The 15654-nt window shown below is 37.5% G+C and overlaps 1 protein-coding gene across 5 annotated transcripts in view; it reads left to right on the top strand.

Annotated features, from left to right (window-relative positions):
• CADPS2 (calcium dependent secretion activator 2) overlaps positions 1-15654 on the top strand; it is a 478890-nt gene that overhangs the window by 81605 nt on the left and 381631 nt on the right. The window lies entirely within an intron of this gene.

Genomic DNA, 15654 nt, shown 5'->3' with positions numbered 1-15654 from the left:
ATCCTTGATTTAGAGATAATGAGGTTACTTGATATCATTCAAATTTGAGCCCTGACTTCTCGCTGGAGTGGAATCCAACTGTGAGCCTTCTAAATCCTGATCTGGCCAGTGCACTGTTTGGAGCGTATGAACTCTGTCTGTTACATGCCAGAACATGTAGCCTTCAATTGGTGTAATCCATCAGTGTCAGATGAACCCCTCCATTTGGATTAAATTCATGAGAGAAAGAGTCAGGGAGTGACTCTGTAAGTCTCAGAAAGCCAGCGCACTTAGCCAACCATCTGCCCCAAGCTGAGCGGTGGTAGGAGGTGCAGAAGCAGTGAAACCAGGTAGCAGGATGCCTAGGCTGCAAGTGTTGCTTTTAGTTTAATAGACTCCAGATTGTGTAGATGGGGGAAATAAGGCTTCGAGGGGTGAAATTATTCCATGCAAACTATTTAACCAGTGAGCGGCATGCCTGCCTTGAATGCATCAGGTACATTGCCTTTTCTGGGCCTTGGTGTTTGGTGGTTTCCTCTACCTGGAATAGTCTTCCCATTGATTTGAGTGACTTACTCTCTCACTTAGCTCTCTAGCTTAATCCTTAAAGCGTTCTTCCTTCTGTCACCATTCTAAAAGAGTACTCTTTCCTATCCCTCTGGATCCTGTGACCCTGCTTTATAACACTCAGCACCATCTTCCACTGTGTTTTGTACAAATATTATACATATATACAGCCATCCCCCTGAATCCAAGGATATGGAGGGCTGACTGAACTATAAACCATTTTATATAAGGAACTTGAGCATCTGCAGATTTTGGTATCTGTGGGGTTCCTGGAACCAGTCCTCCACAGGTACCAAGGAACCACTGTATTTGTGTCGTTCCTGTCTCTCCATTTAGAATGTAAGCTCCACAATGACAGACGATTTGTTCTTTTTACGATTTTATTCGCAATGCCTAGAACATGCCTGACACATAGTAGGTGCTAAATAAATATTACTTAAATTAATGAACAAACGTATTTGTTAATCAGATATTTATGTGATTACCAAGTATTATGCTGGTTGCCGAGGCTACGATTATAAGTAGGATACAGTTACTCTGATCAAGATCTTATTTTCTAGTGGAAGAGAGTCAAAACCGGGAAACTTAGTGTGTTCTATTCTGTGACAGGGATGTGAACAGGGTTCTGTGGGAACGCCTAGGATAGGGTCTCCTGCCTTAGGGATCAGAGAAGGGATCCTGGAGAGGTGTGATAACTTACTGAGTCTTAGAAGCAGCTGAGGAGAAGCAGCTTGAATGAAGCAAAAATGTGGGAAGGGTAATAGGGGAGGCAAACCAGGCAGAGGGAATTCTGAATGGAAATGTCAGGAGAAGGAGAGCTCAGAACATTTTAGAGGTTATGTGCCTGAAGGAGTGGATCTTAAAGTTTTTCGGCCGAGTTGAATATATAAATTTTTAGATATACTGATGAAATAAATATATACTCATAATACTTACTTGGCTACACTAAATCTCATATCAAATAAAACAATATATTGAAAATCCTGCTTTTCCTGCTTTAATAATTATCATTTATACCTTTAATGTGTATTTTCCACATCAGTATTGTCATAAATAGAACCCCTTTGGTGTTTTCTAACAAAGTTCTCCAGAGCTTGTCATATTTACCTTGCTAGGGCCATTTGTGTATTCATTGAGTAATAAGCATTATAGAGCAACTCCTTTATACCAGGCACAGTGAATAAAAATGGATAAAAGCCCTTATTCTCAAGGATGGAGTTTACATTTTGGATCTTGGCGATACAGTACTTTTTGAAGATGGATATGGTGTTACAGTGTTATCTCCATCTACTTGCAAAACATTAAGAATGATTTTTGTTTTTTCCTCTTCTGACAATTACTCATGCCCGTATTTCTAAATAATGCCCATATACTGGTGTATTGATCAGTTTTAGCCATATCTGCTGATTTCCTGTTATCATGGTTTAGGATTTAGTGTTGTTATCCCACAGTTTCCTTTGTTTCCCTTCCCTCCCTTCATTATTCCCATGGAGTTGTGTTAAATTTTTTCTCAGATCACTATATTATTATGTATATGCAAATACTATTCAACTGGGAATTGTGTGGTATGATTCTATTTCCTTTTCTTTCTCCTGAAGCTAACGGCGACTTGCTTGCTTAGTTTTCACTGTACCAGTTGCAGATTTTCCCCCGTGATCCAAAAGCCTGTCAACACAGCCCTCTACAAGGTTGGTCCATGTTCAGGAACACATCTTTTAATTCAGTTTTTGTGGTTTCATCTCTCTGGAGACCTCCATGTAACTAGCTGGACTGGTTGCTCTGTAGGCAGCCTCCTAGGTCTTCCTTCCTAAAACTTTTCCTTTGCTGCTATTCTAGATACTCACTTTGCCTCTTCTCTGAGTTATTTTTCCTGTTACCTAGATTTCCTACCTTTTTCTTCGTCTTTCCTTTGTTAGGGAGGGACACATTCTCTCATGGCTTCATCAGATTAAAAAGAAGGTATGACAGCAAAGTGCACTGTGGTGACAACCCTTAACAAATCTGCCTTTTGACTCTCTCAGTGCTTCCGTCTGGGCAGGGTAGCCCTCTGGGGGTGGCGCATATCTTTCATCCTAAGATTTCCCCATCTTCTTAGTTGAAGCTTCTGTTTCTACGACCTTGTCCTTCTCTTTCTTGGGAGAGTATCTCATTTTGTTGAAGCACATCCTCCAAAAGCTTCCCCAGAGATGGTGGTGAATGGGAGGAATATTTTTAAAATTCTTGAATATTGAAAAATGTCCTTTTTACTCACCCACTCAATTGATAGGATGACTGGGTAAAGAATTTTAAGTACAAATCAGTGTCCCCCCCCAATTTTTTTTTTTTTTTGCGGTACGCGGGCCTCTCACTGTTGTGGTCCCTCCCGTTGCGGAGCACAGGCTCAGGATGCGCAGGCTCAGCGGCCATGGCTCACGGGCCCAGCCGCTCCGCGGCATGTGGGATCTTCCCAGACCGGGGCACGAAACCATGTCCCCTGAATCAGCAGGCGGACTCTCAACCACTGCGCCACCAGGGAAGCCCCACCCCAACAATTTTTGAAGTCATTGCTCAGTTGTCTTAGTTGCCATTGAAGAGTCTGAAGCCATTCTAATTCATCTGTTTATTACAATGATGTGCTGGATTCGTGTTTATTTTACCCTTTGTGCTGGGAACTCAGCCTTAATCTGGAAATTCACGTTTGCTTTCTGGGAGATTTTCTTGAATTAAAAATGATCTGTTAATGATTTGCTTTTCAATTTGCTCTGTTTTTTTCTTGGATTTCCAATTAGCTTGATTGCCTAGCTCTTCCTCCACTTTGTTTTCACTTTTGTATTCTGTATCTCTTTTTTTTTCTCTGCTTTCTGGGGGACTTCTTGAACTTTATCTTCCAACCTCTCTATGGAGTACTTCATTTCTACTACCATATTTTTCAAGAGCATTTTTTGTTTGTTGAATATTTTTCATAGCTTTATGTTCTTTCATGTTGTATCTTTTCTTTTTTAGATAGTATTAGGGATAGATTTGTTATGGTCTTTCTGCATAGTTTATTTCTTCCAAATATCCTTTTTCTATTTGTTTTTATTTTCTTTTATATTAGAGGCTTTTCTCACCTCTCTGGCAATCCTTGGTTGAGTATATGTAATTATATATTATCCAAATATATATATGCATTTACAAATATTCACAACTGAGAATTTTTGTGCAATAATTATATTTCCTTTTTCCCGAAGCTAATGATGACTTGTTTGCTTTAGTATACTGTACTTAATAATACATTGATACATACTGTTGATTAGTTAATTATACAGTTTCATAATTATACAGCATATATATATACCTGTAAATACCTACATATACAGTATGCATATACATACTGATTCTATTATATTCTCTGTATGAATTTATTCACTGTACATATGTACCTATATTCATATATTTGCCAAAGGTATACATATATACACACACAAATTAAACTTGTGACTGAAATTCTGAATTAGCTGGATAAAGATTCATATGAGCTATCTTCTGTTTTATATGCTCACTTAAGGAATTAATCTTATTTAGATTTAGATTTTTCATTTGCTACTAGCTTTAAACGTTTGCCATATAATTTGAATAGAATTAGACAAAGTAATACTAAAATCAAATCACAAAGATAAGTAGCTTTCTTCAGAAATGGTGACAATTGGATTAATAGCAAAGGTCTAGGCAAGAAGGAATTTTGCATTCCTTCAGTCTCATTTCTGAATAATCAGTTAATCCATTAAAATCATTAAAGTCCTCTATAAATCAGTTTAATGGCTGTGTAGTCTAATGAAATTAATATCTTCTACAGAATTCACGTGTTTCAAAAGCCTTTTTACAATGAAACCCCAAATTTCTGAGAATTCAGAAGCAATACCCCTATCATTTTCCTTTAATTTACAATGTGATTTGCTTAATGAAATGTACCAAGGTAATAATTCTTCTTTATTTGTACTTTTGAAAAATTAGAAATGTAACTTTATTAAAATGGTATTTCATTTTCTTTTCTAACTTTTGCATTTCAACCCATCTTTTGTCTTGTGTTTTAATTCTGCTTTTTAGTGCACTGACATTTGCTTTATCACTTGGACTGTATGCCTTTTCAATAAAATAACTTAGTAAGAACCCTGATTTATTATATCATTAGATCTTTATTTTCAGACAGTAACCAAACCTAAATAAGACAAGCTCCACATTGGTTTTGGCAGTGCCTCCGAAGACTATATAGACTGTGATAATCCATAGGGTGGGAAAATAGTGAGTTTTTTGTCTTCATGGAAGTATGGTTTCCTCCTCTGGATTCCTCAGCCTCCTGTTTTTCCTTTAAAGTCTCCTGGATTTCTTTTCCCCCCTGAGATCAGTCCTTAGAAACTATTCTTACTTTGTTAAGTAAAAATTTTCCTTCTAAACAAAAGTACTCTTTAAATGTATTAACCTTAGTGCCTTTTTTTTTTTCTGGCCATTCCCCCACCCCAACTCTGTTGATAAAGATTGGCTTAAGAAACGTTGGTGGTCAGTAGCTATCATTTTTTATAATCCTGAAGGCTTTCATGGTAGAAAAAGAAATAATTGAACTCCTTTCTAATTCCGAAAGGTGGCTTAGCATCAGCTGTGAAGACTGCTTAGCAAAAGGTCAGTCAACATATGCAAATCCCACCTTTCTTTGAATTTAAGAAGTTTTTGCCCCATGTCCCTGAGCGTCTGATTTCATACGCTGTTTTAAGAATGATAGAGATGATTTGATACGATGTGCCTTTTTAAAAAGTGGCAATAACTTACAATATTTTGAGTAGGAAATCTTTTTAAGAGACATAGGCACTAAAATTCATGTCATCTGTACTCAGATCAGGCTCTTAATTTTAGTACTTGGGATACATCACAAAAATATTTTACAGCCCTTGTGCTTTACATCCAGTAGAAGAAGCCCTTGTGCAAAATCAGATGTGAGATGGCATTTACTGATTCACCTCTGTGGTCATTAAAGTATGTATGAAAATGTTTATGAGTCTTAATGTGAATGCTCAGAAAGATTTTTATTGTATTTTACTTCATCCTCTACAAAGTTTGCTTTATTTGCAGCCTGACGCTTTCCTTCTGAGGTTGGGTATATAACTCCAGAAGGAGTGAGAAATTCATTAATTTGAGAGCCGACAAACACTATAAAAATGAATAAGCCCTGGCTATTTTCAAACAAAAGCCAACTCCTAATTTCGTGGACGTGGGGTGGTTATACGTGCACCTAAATGACTAAGACTATAATCCAAGTGTTTAAACACTACAAGGAAGTTGTTAACAAAGTATAAAAGGCAGCAAGCTTATCTTTTTTGGGTCCCATTTGCTTGTAATAATAGAGTTTATGCTTCTCTGTTAGGAAAATACTCAGTTATGAGTGTCCTCATGTCATGATGGTTTCTTTTAAACTTCAAATTTAGCATTTTAGGTAGGAGAAACAATTATTTTGGGAAGTCGTGGCTATACTTGTGTGGTTATCTCATACTTCTGTTGATCTAATTTTTTCTCTGAATTATGTGAATATACTCAGGAAAATGGGCAGGGTAACGGGATCTGGCCTAGACAAGCCCTTTCTTAACTTTTTTTTTTTTTTAAATTTTATTTTTTATACAGATAATTTTATTAGTTATCTGTTTTATAAATATTAGTGTATATATGTCAATCCCAATCTCCCAATTCATCCCCCCCACCCGCTGCTTTCCTCCTTGGTGTCCATACGTTTGTTCTCTACATCTGTGTCTCTATTTCTGCCCTGCAAACCAGTTAGTCTGTACCATTTTTCAAGATTCCACATATAAGTGTTAGTATACGATATTTGTTTTTCTCACTTACATCACTCTGTATGACAGTCTCTAGGTCCATCCACGTCTCTACAAATGACCCAATTTCGTTTCTTTTTATGGCTGAGTAATATTCCATTGTATATATGTGCCACATCTTCTTTATCCATTCCTCTGTTGATAGGCATTTAGGTTGCTCTCAACACCTGGCTATTGTAAATAGTGCTGCAATGAACATTGGGGTACATGTGTCTTTTTGAATTATGTTTTTCTCTGGGTATATGCCCAGTAGTGGGATTGCTGGGTCATATGGTAATTCTATTTTTAGTTTTTTAAAGAACCTCCATACTGTTCTCCATAGTGGCTGTATCAATTTACATTCCCACCAACAGTGCAAGAGGGTTCCCTTTTCTCCACACCCTCTCCAGCATTTGTTGTTTGTAGGTTTTCTGATGATGCCCATTCAAACTGGTGTGAGGTGATACCTCGTTGTACTTTTGATTTGCACTTCTCTACTAATTAGTGATGTTGAGCAGCTTTTCATGTGCTTCTTGCCATCTGTATGTCTTCTTTGGAGAAATGTCTATTTAGGTCTTCTGCCCATTTTTGAATTGGGTTGTTTGTTTTTTTAATATTGAGCTGCAGGAGCTGTTTATATATTTTGGAGATTAATCCTTTGTCCGTTGATTGGTTTGCAAATATTTTCTCCCATTCTGAAGGTTGTCTTTTCTTCTTGTTTATGGTTTCCTTTGCTGTGCAAAAGCTTTTAAGTTTCATTAGGTCCCATTTGTTTATTTTTGTTTTTATTTCCATTACTCTAGGAGGTGGGTGGGTCAAAAAAGATCTTGCTGTGATTTATGTCAAAAACTGTTCTTCCTATGTTTTCCTCAGAGTTTTATAGTGTCCAGCCTTACATTTAGGTCTCTAATCTATTTTGAGTTTATTTTTGTGTGTGGTGTTAGGGAGTGTTCTAATTTCATTCTTTTACATGTAGCTGTCCAGTTTTCCCAGCACCACTTATTGAAGAGACTGTTTTTTCTCCATTGTATGGATGTCTCCTTTGTCATAGATTAGTTGACTACAGGTGCATGGGTTTATCTCTGGGCTTTCTATCCTGCTCCATTGATCTATATTTCTGTTTTTGTGCCAGTACCATATTGTCTTGATTACTGTAGCTTTGTAGTACAGCCTGAAGTCAGGGAGTCTGATTCCTCCAGCTCCATTTTTTTCCCTCAAGACTGCTTTGGCTATTTGGGGTCTTTTGTGTCTCCATGCAAATTTTAAGAATTTTTCTTTCTAATTCTGTAGAAAATGCCATTGGTAATTTGAATAGGGATTGCATTGAATCTGTAGATTGCTTTGGGTGGTTATAGTCATTTTCACAGTATTGATTCTTCCAATCCAAGAACATGGTATACCTCTCCATCTGTTTGTATCATCTTTAATTTCTTTCATCAGTGTCTTATAGTTTTCTGCCTACAGGTCTTTTGTCTCCCTAGGTAGGTTTATTTCTAGGTATTTTATTCTTTTTGTTGCAGTGGTAAATGGGAGTGTTTCCTTAATTTCTCTTTCAGATTTTTCATCATTAGTGTATAGGAATGCAAGAGATTTCTGGGCATTAATTTTGTATCCTGCTACTTTACCAAATTCATTGATTAGCTCTAGTAGTTTTCTGGTGGCATCTTATGTATAGTATCATGTCATCTGCAAACAATGACAGTTTTACTTCTTCTTTTCCAATTTGTATTCCTTTTATTTCTTTTTCTTCTCTGATTGACATGGCTAGGACTTCCAAAACTATGTTGAACAATAGGGGTGAGAGTGGACATCCTTGTCTTGTTCCTGATCTTAGAGGAAGTGCTTTCAGTTTTTCACCATTGAGAATGATGTTTGCTGTGGGTTTGTCGTATATGGCCTTTGTTATGTTGAGGTAGGTTCCTTCTATACCTACTTTCTGGAGAGTCTTTTTATCAGAAATGATTGAATTTTGTTAAGCTTTTTCTGCATCTATTGAGATGATCATATGGTTTTTATTCTTCAATTAGTTAATATGGTGTATCACATTGATTGATTTGCATATATTGAAGAATCCTTGCATCCCTGGGATAAATCCCAGTTGATCATGGTGTATGATCCTTTTAATGTGTTGTTGGATTCTGATTGCAAGTATTTTGTTGAGGATTTTTACATCTATATTCATCAGTGATATTGGTCTGTAATTTTCTTTTTTTGTAGTATCTTTGTCTGGTTTTGGTATCGGGATGATGGTGGCCTCATAGAATGAGTTTGGGAGTGTTCCTTCCTCTGCAATTTTATGGAAGAGTATGAGAAGGATGGGTGTTAGCTCTTCTCTAAATGTTTGATAGAATTCACCTGTGAAGCCATTTGGTCCTGGATTTTGTTTGTTGTAAGGTTTTTAATCACAGTTTCAAGTTCATTACTTGAAATTGAAGTGATTGGTCTGTTCGTATTTTCTGTTTCTTCCTGGTTCAGTCTTGGAAGGTTATACCTTTCAAAGAATTTGTCCATTTCTTCCAGGTTGTCCATTTTATTGGCATAGAGTTGCTTGTAGTAGTGTCTTAGGATGCTGTGTATTTCTGCCGTGTCTGTAGTAACTTCTCCTTTTTCATTTCTAATTTTGTTGATTTGAGTCCTCTCCCTCTTTTTCTTGATGAGTCTGGCTAATGGTTTATCAATTTTCTTTATCTTCTCAAAAAACTAGCCTTTTGTTTTATTGATCTTTGCTATTGTTTTGTTTGTTTCTATTTCACTTATTTCTGCTCTGATCTTTATGATCTCTTTTCTTCTAACTTTGGGTTTTGTTTGTTCTCCTTTCTCTACTTCCTTTAGGTGTAAGGTTAGATTGTTTGAGACTTTTTCTTGTTTCTTGAGGTAGGCTTGTATTGCTATAAACTTCCCACTCAGAACTGCTTTTGCTGTATCCGTAGGTTTTGGATCGTTGTGTTTTCGTTGTAATTTGTCTCTAGGTATTTTTTGATTTCCCCTTTGATTTCTTCAGTGATATCTTGGTTATTTAGTAACGTATTGTTTAGCCTCCATGTGTTTGTGTTTTTTACATTTTTTTCCCTGAAATTGATTTGTAATCTCATTGTGTTGTGGTCAGAAAAGATGCTTGATATGATCTCCATTTTCTTTAGGGTTTTTTTTCTTTTTCTTTTTTTGTTTTGTTTTGTTTTGTTTTTGCAGTACGTGGGCCTCTCACTGCTGTGGCCTCTCCCGTTGCGGAGCACAGGCTCCGGACGCGCAGGCTCAGCGGCCATGGCTCACGGGCCCAGCCGCTCCGCGGCATGTGGGATCTTCCCAGACCGGGGCACGAACCCGTGTCCCCTGCATCAGCAGGCGGATTCTCAACGACTGTGCCACCAGGGAAGCCCCCATTTTCTTTAAATCATCCGAGACTTGATTTGTGACCCAAGATGTGATCTATCCTGCATAATGTTCTGTGTGCAGTTGAGAAGAAAGTGTAATCTGCTGTTTTTGAATGCAATGTCCTATAAATATCAATTAAATCTGTCTGGTCTATTGTGTTTTAAAGCTTCTGTTTCCTTATTAATTTTCTGTTTGGATGATCTGTCCATTGGTGTAACTGAGGTGTTAAAGTCCCCCACTATTATTGTGTTACTGTAAATTTCCTCTTTTATAGCTGTTAGCAGTTGCCTTATGTATTGAGGTGCTCCTGTGTGGGGTGCATATATATATATAATTGTTATATCCTCTTCTTGGATTTATCCCTTGATCATTACGTAGTGTTCTTCCTTGTCTCTTGTAACATTCTTTATTTTAAAGTCTATTTTATCTGATATGAGAATTGCTACTCCAGCTTTCTTTTGATTTCCATTTACATGGAATATCTTTTTCCATTCACTCACTTTCAGCCTGTCTGTGTCCCTAGGTCTGAAGTGGGTCTCTTGTAGACAGTATATATATATGGGTCTTGTTTTTTTTTCTTTTTTTTTTTTTTTTTTGCGGTATGCAGGCCTCTCACTGTTGTGGCCTCTCCCGTTGCAGAGCACAGGCTCTGGATGCGCAGGCTCAGCGGCCATGGCTCACGGGCCTAGCTGCTCCACGGCATGTGGGATCTTCCCGGACCGGGGCACGAACCTGTGTCCCCTGCATCGGCAGGCAGACTCTCAACCACTGTGCCACCAGGGAAGCCCATGGGTCTTGTTTTTGTATCCATTCAGCAAGCCTGTGTCTTTTGGTTGGAGCATTTCGCCCATTCACATTTAAGGTAATTATTGATATATATGATTCTATTACCATTTTCTTAATTGTTTTGGGTTTGTTTTTGTAAGTTGTTTCCTTCTCTTGTGTTTCCCACTTAGCGAAGTTCCTTTAGCATTTGTTATAGAGCTAGTTTGGTGGTGCTGAATTCTCTTAGCTTTTGCTTGTCTGTAAAGCTTTTGATTTCTCTGTCAAATCTGAATGAGATCCTTGCCAGGTAGGGTAATCTTGGTTGTAGGTTCTTCCCTTTCTTCAGTTTAAATATGTCCTGCCACTCCTTTCTGGCTTGCAGAGTTTCTGCTGAAAATCAGCTGTTAACCTTATGGGAGTTCCCTTGTATGTTATTTGTCGTTTTTCCCTTGCTGCTTTCAATAATTTTTCTTCTCTTTAGTTTTTGTCAGTTTGATTAGTATGTGTCTCGGTGTGTTTCTCCTTGGATTTATCCTGCCTGGGACTCTCTGTGCTTCCTGGAGTTGGATGGCTATTTCATTTCCCATTTTAGGGAAGTTTTTGACTATAATCTCTTCAAATATTTTCTTTGGTCCTTTCTCTCTCTCTTCTCCTTCTGGGACCCCTATAATGCGAATGTTGTTGTGTTTAGTGTTGTCCCAGAGGACGCTTAGGCTGTCTTCATTTCTTTCCATTATTTTTTCTTTATTCTGTCCTGCAGCAGTAATTTCCACCATTCTATCTTCCAGTCACTTATCCGTTCTGCCTGAGTTATTCTGCTATTGATTCCTTCTAGTGTATTTTTCATTTTAGTTATTGTATTGTTCATCTCTGTTTGTTTGTTCTTTAATTCTTGTAGGTGTTTGTTTTTTCATTCTTCTAGGTGTTTGTTAAACATTTCTTGCATGTTCTCGATCTTTGCTTCCATTCTTTTTCTGAGGTCCTGGATCATCTTCATTATCATCATTCTGAATTCTTTTTCTGGAACGTTGCCTATCTCCAGTTCATTTAGTTGTTTTTCTGGGCTTTTATCTTGTTCCTTCATCTGGTACATAGCCCTCTGCCTTTTCATTTTGTCTGTCTTTCTGTGAGTGTGGTTTTCGTTCCACAGGCTGCAGAATTGTAGTTCTTCTTGCTTCTGCTGTCTTCCCTCTGGTGGATGAGGCTATTTAAGAGGCTTGTGCAAGCTTCCTGATGGGAAGGACTGGTGGTGAATAGAGTTGGGTGTTGCTCTGGTGGGCAGAGCTCAGTAAAACTTTAATCCACTTGTCTGCTGATGGGTGGGGCTGAATTCCCTCCCTGTTGGTTGTTTGGCCTGAGGTGACCCAGCACTGAAGGGTACAGGCTCTTTCGTGGGGCTAATGGTGGACTCCAGGAAGGGTTATACCAAGGAGTACTTCCCAGAACTTCTGCTGGCAGTGTCCTTGTCCCTGTGGTGAGCCACAGCCACCCCCCGCCTCTGCAGGAAACCCTCCAACACTAGCAGGTGGGTCTGGTTCAGTCTTCTGTGGGCTCACTGCTCCTTCCCTCTGGGTCCCGATGCACGCAGTACTTTGTGTGTGCCCTCCAAGAGTGGAGTCTCTGTTTCTGCCAGCCCTGTCGAAGTCCTGCAGTCAAATCCCACTAGCCTTCAAATTCTTATTCTCTGGGAATTCCTCCTCCTGTTGCCTGACCCCCAGGTTGGGAAGCCTGTCGTGGGGCTCAGAACCTTCACGCCAGTGGGCGAACTTCTGTGGTATTACTGTTCTCCAATTTGTGAGTCACCCACCCAGTGGTTATGGGATTTGATTTTATTGTGGTTGCTCCCCTCCTACCCTCTCACTGTGGTTTCTCTTTTGTCTTTGGATCTGGGGTATCTTTTTTGTGAATGCCAGTGTCTTCCTATTGATGATTGTTCAGCAGTTAGTTGTGATTCCGGTGCTCTCGCAAGAGGGAGTGAGCGCACGTCCTTCTACTCCGCCATCTTGAACCAATCTCTCCATAAGCCTGTTCTTAACTTTTAAAGTGTATTTCTCTTCTGTGTAAACAGTATCATGTGGGTAATGGCTACTGTGAGTTTTTTTTTACTTCAGTTAATTATAATTTCTTTTTCTTCTAATCTGCAAGTATTTAATAGTTGCTACTTGTTTTTAAAAATTCAACTAGAGATTGAATCCAAAGAAGAGTGTTACTATAAGAGGATTGTTCAGTACTTTCAAATTTCAGCCAATATTTGGTGACAGGTATGTCAAGAATGTCTAGAATTGTAACAGAAATTACTACAAAGCATCTAGACCAGGAACTGGAATTCTGAGTTTGGACAGGTGGGCCACTACCAGCGGCATTACCATCCCCTTCTTGTGTTGCCACATAGAGGTCAGCGATGCCAGATGGTAGTCCAGAGAGCACTTCGAAAAATAATTGTTTAACTTATGTTAATAGAAGCTGAACAGTAGTGTTTCAAAACATGGCCCCTTGGCCATGTTTCAGAGCTTTCCCACTAGTGTGCTGGAACACACTGAAAAGGGACATTTATAATACATACATATATATAAATACATGGAGAGAAGGAGAAAGGGGGAGGGGGGAGGGCTGCTTTGCAGCACAATTCCAGGAAGTACCGTTCACATTTATTCCATACAAAGGATGCTCCCCGGAGGTTTGGAATATGGCAATACTGTCTGTACTGCACTGTGAGACACAAAGTAGAGGGGATTGGGACATCTGAATGGGGTTTGAGGAAAGAATTCATGACTTGATAATATATGATTATGACGTGGGAAGATATCCATGTGTTTGGAAATTCAGTTACATATTAAAGGTATAAGAATTTTAAAACCTAATCTTTTGTTAACAAATGTGCATATTTCTTTTGTAATATGAATGAACTTTCTCATATCAAGATTTCAAAATGACTCTATAAGCATACATAGGTGCTGTTTTACAGTGTTAGGGTACAAATGATAACAGCAGCTGAACAGGGCTTAGTGACTTGTTTTAATCTCCCTTTCTGACTTTGAATTTTTATTTTGAATCCATTAGCTGTGTCAGTATGTGTTAATATATACTTATGGAGTCCTTGTAATTTTCAGTTTGTTCATTCTGGTGCTGTCGTGTCAATTAAGTTAGCCACCTTTTGAAGCCAGTAATAATCCAACAGCAAATCTGCAAGGTGGAAATAAAGCATTAACAATTTTCTTAAAAAAACCTTTAGCTTATAAACTCTTTATTAAACTTTTTTTTACCATCAGTATGCTGTGGTAGGAAACAATAAATGATGCCGTGATCCTGTTTCTTCACATAAAAGCTGAAAACAGATGGGACAGTAGCAGCTTGGATTATACTGAACTCACTATTTTGTTAACATAACTTAGTGTGGAATTCAGGCAAACTTCTACAGGAAGCCTTCTTTGGAAGAAAACGATGTGTTAATTGCAATGTTTTCAGAATAAACTCTTGGTGTCAAAGCCTTTACATATTCCTGTCAGTGCAGAACATAAACATAGGCCCTGTTTGTATAATGTCTTATTGGTTTCCTGGTTTTCTTCTACCACACAGACTATTTCATCCCCAGTAGTTTGGATATTTCCCTACAAAACAAGTAGTGTTATTCCAAGCATTACTTTCCACTGATTTAATTTTTTTTAATAAAATATTTTTAACAGCTGGGGATTCGTTAGTATGTAATGGAAATTCTTTTGATTTAATAGTTTGAATTAGTGTTGTCTCTGTCATCTGACATCTTTGTCTCTACTAAAAGTTCTGACAACTGACGCCTTTCCAATATCCTTTGCTTCGTGGGTCCCATGTGCAATACAGTGTCCATAGTATCACGTAAGCTGATAAAGTGACTTTGCAGTGTATGTGAGAGATTTTGGTTTTAGCTCTTAGTTGCATGACCTTGAGTTCTTGAGTTCAGTATGATATTCTTGTAACCTAACTTGTGAAACAGTTGTCAAGCTATTTAAATTTGTAGTTTTTTAATATTTAAGATGGATGTATTATAGGAAGGTATCAGCCTGGTTTGCTTGGTACTTTTGCTTAACTTGATAATGTTTACATGAAATGAGACATTTTGTTTGCAGAAAATTGTTGGAATACACAAATCTAGATTTTGTATCGTCCTCATCATATTGCCTAATTAGTGGCAAAACTTTATTTGTGACTGTTATTGGAGGACATTCTGGATTAAAAAGAAAAGTTCATTTTAGTGGAAAGAGATCTGTAAAAATTAAATCAGTTTAGATAAAAACTTCTGAAGGAGACTGAGCTGTTAGGAATTTAGAAACTTGATTTAAAAAATTAAACCTGTTTTCCTAAGAATGTGTAAATAGAGACTTCAAAAAATTTAAAATAGCATTAGGAAATACTGAGATATGAATTTGATCTAATTCAATAGTTAAAATTTAGAAATTCACATGATACAGATATTAGTCATGAGGTTATAAAATTGAAATATATATTTCAAAATTCTAAAGACCCTTTACTTAATCCTTTTAATTAACTTGCATTAATTATTTTAGAGGCAAACATTTTTCCAAGTTATCAAATTCCTTGGAGTCACTTTGTTTTTGTCTTATTAACCAATTGTAGATAAATTAATAAATAGTTGATAAAATTCACACAATCCTATTCAACTTACAAATACTAATATAAGAAGGTAATGACAATAACAAAATAATAATAGTGATAGTAGTAATGGTAACTTCTTTCTATGTTAGAAGGAAGAATTGTGAAAAGCAGAAGCAAATTAAATGGAATAAGAACTAAGTACTTCACATGTGTATGCTAAAAAAAAGTTTTGATTATAAAGGAATTGTGACAAAACCTTTCCTACTGACAGATTTGGCCAGAGGTCAGGGAGAGATGAGATTTGTGTAGGCCTGCACCTCACTTGGTGGGGGGACTGCTCTACATCAAGTTTTATTTGCCAAAATGACAATTACCTCATTAAGAAAGTTCATGGAGGGCGCTATTTAAATAATATTTAAATGTTATTCAGCGGTTTTAAATTTTTGCATAGTGGTTAAAAATTAAACAAATTTTTGTTGTTGTTGTTCACGATCTGCAGACGTTGGTTGGAAAGCTCCTCCCTGTAAAATATTACCCCCAGTAGGTGGGTAGGGGAGTATATGTGCCC

This window comes from Mesoplodon mirus (genome assembly GCF_964341445.2).
Source record: "Mesoplodon mirus genome assembly, chromosome: 9".
Lineage (NCBI taxonomy): Eukaryota > Metazoa > Chordata > Mammalia > Artiodactyla > Ziphiidae > Mesoplodon > Mesoplodon mirus.
Note: the sequence above shows the minus strand (reverse complement) of the source record. Positions and strands in the feature narration are given on the sequence as shown.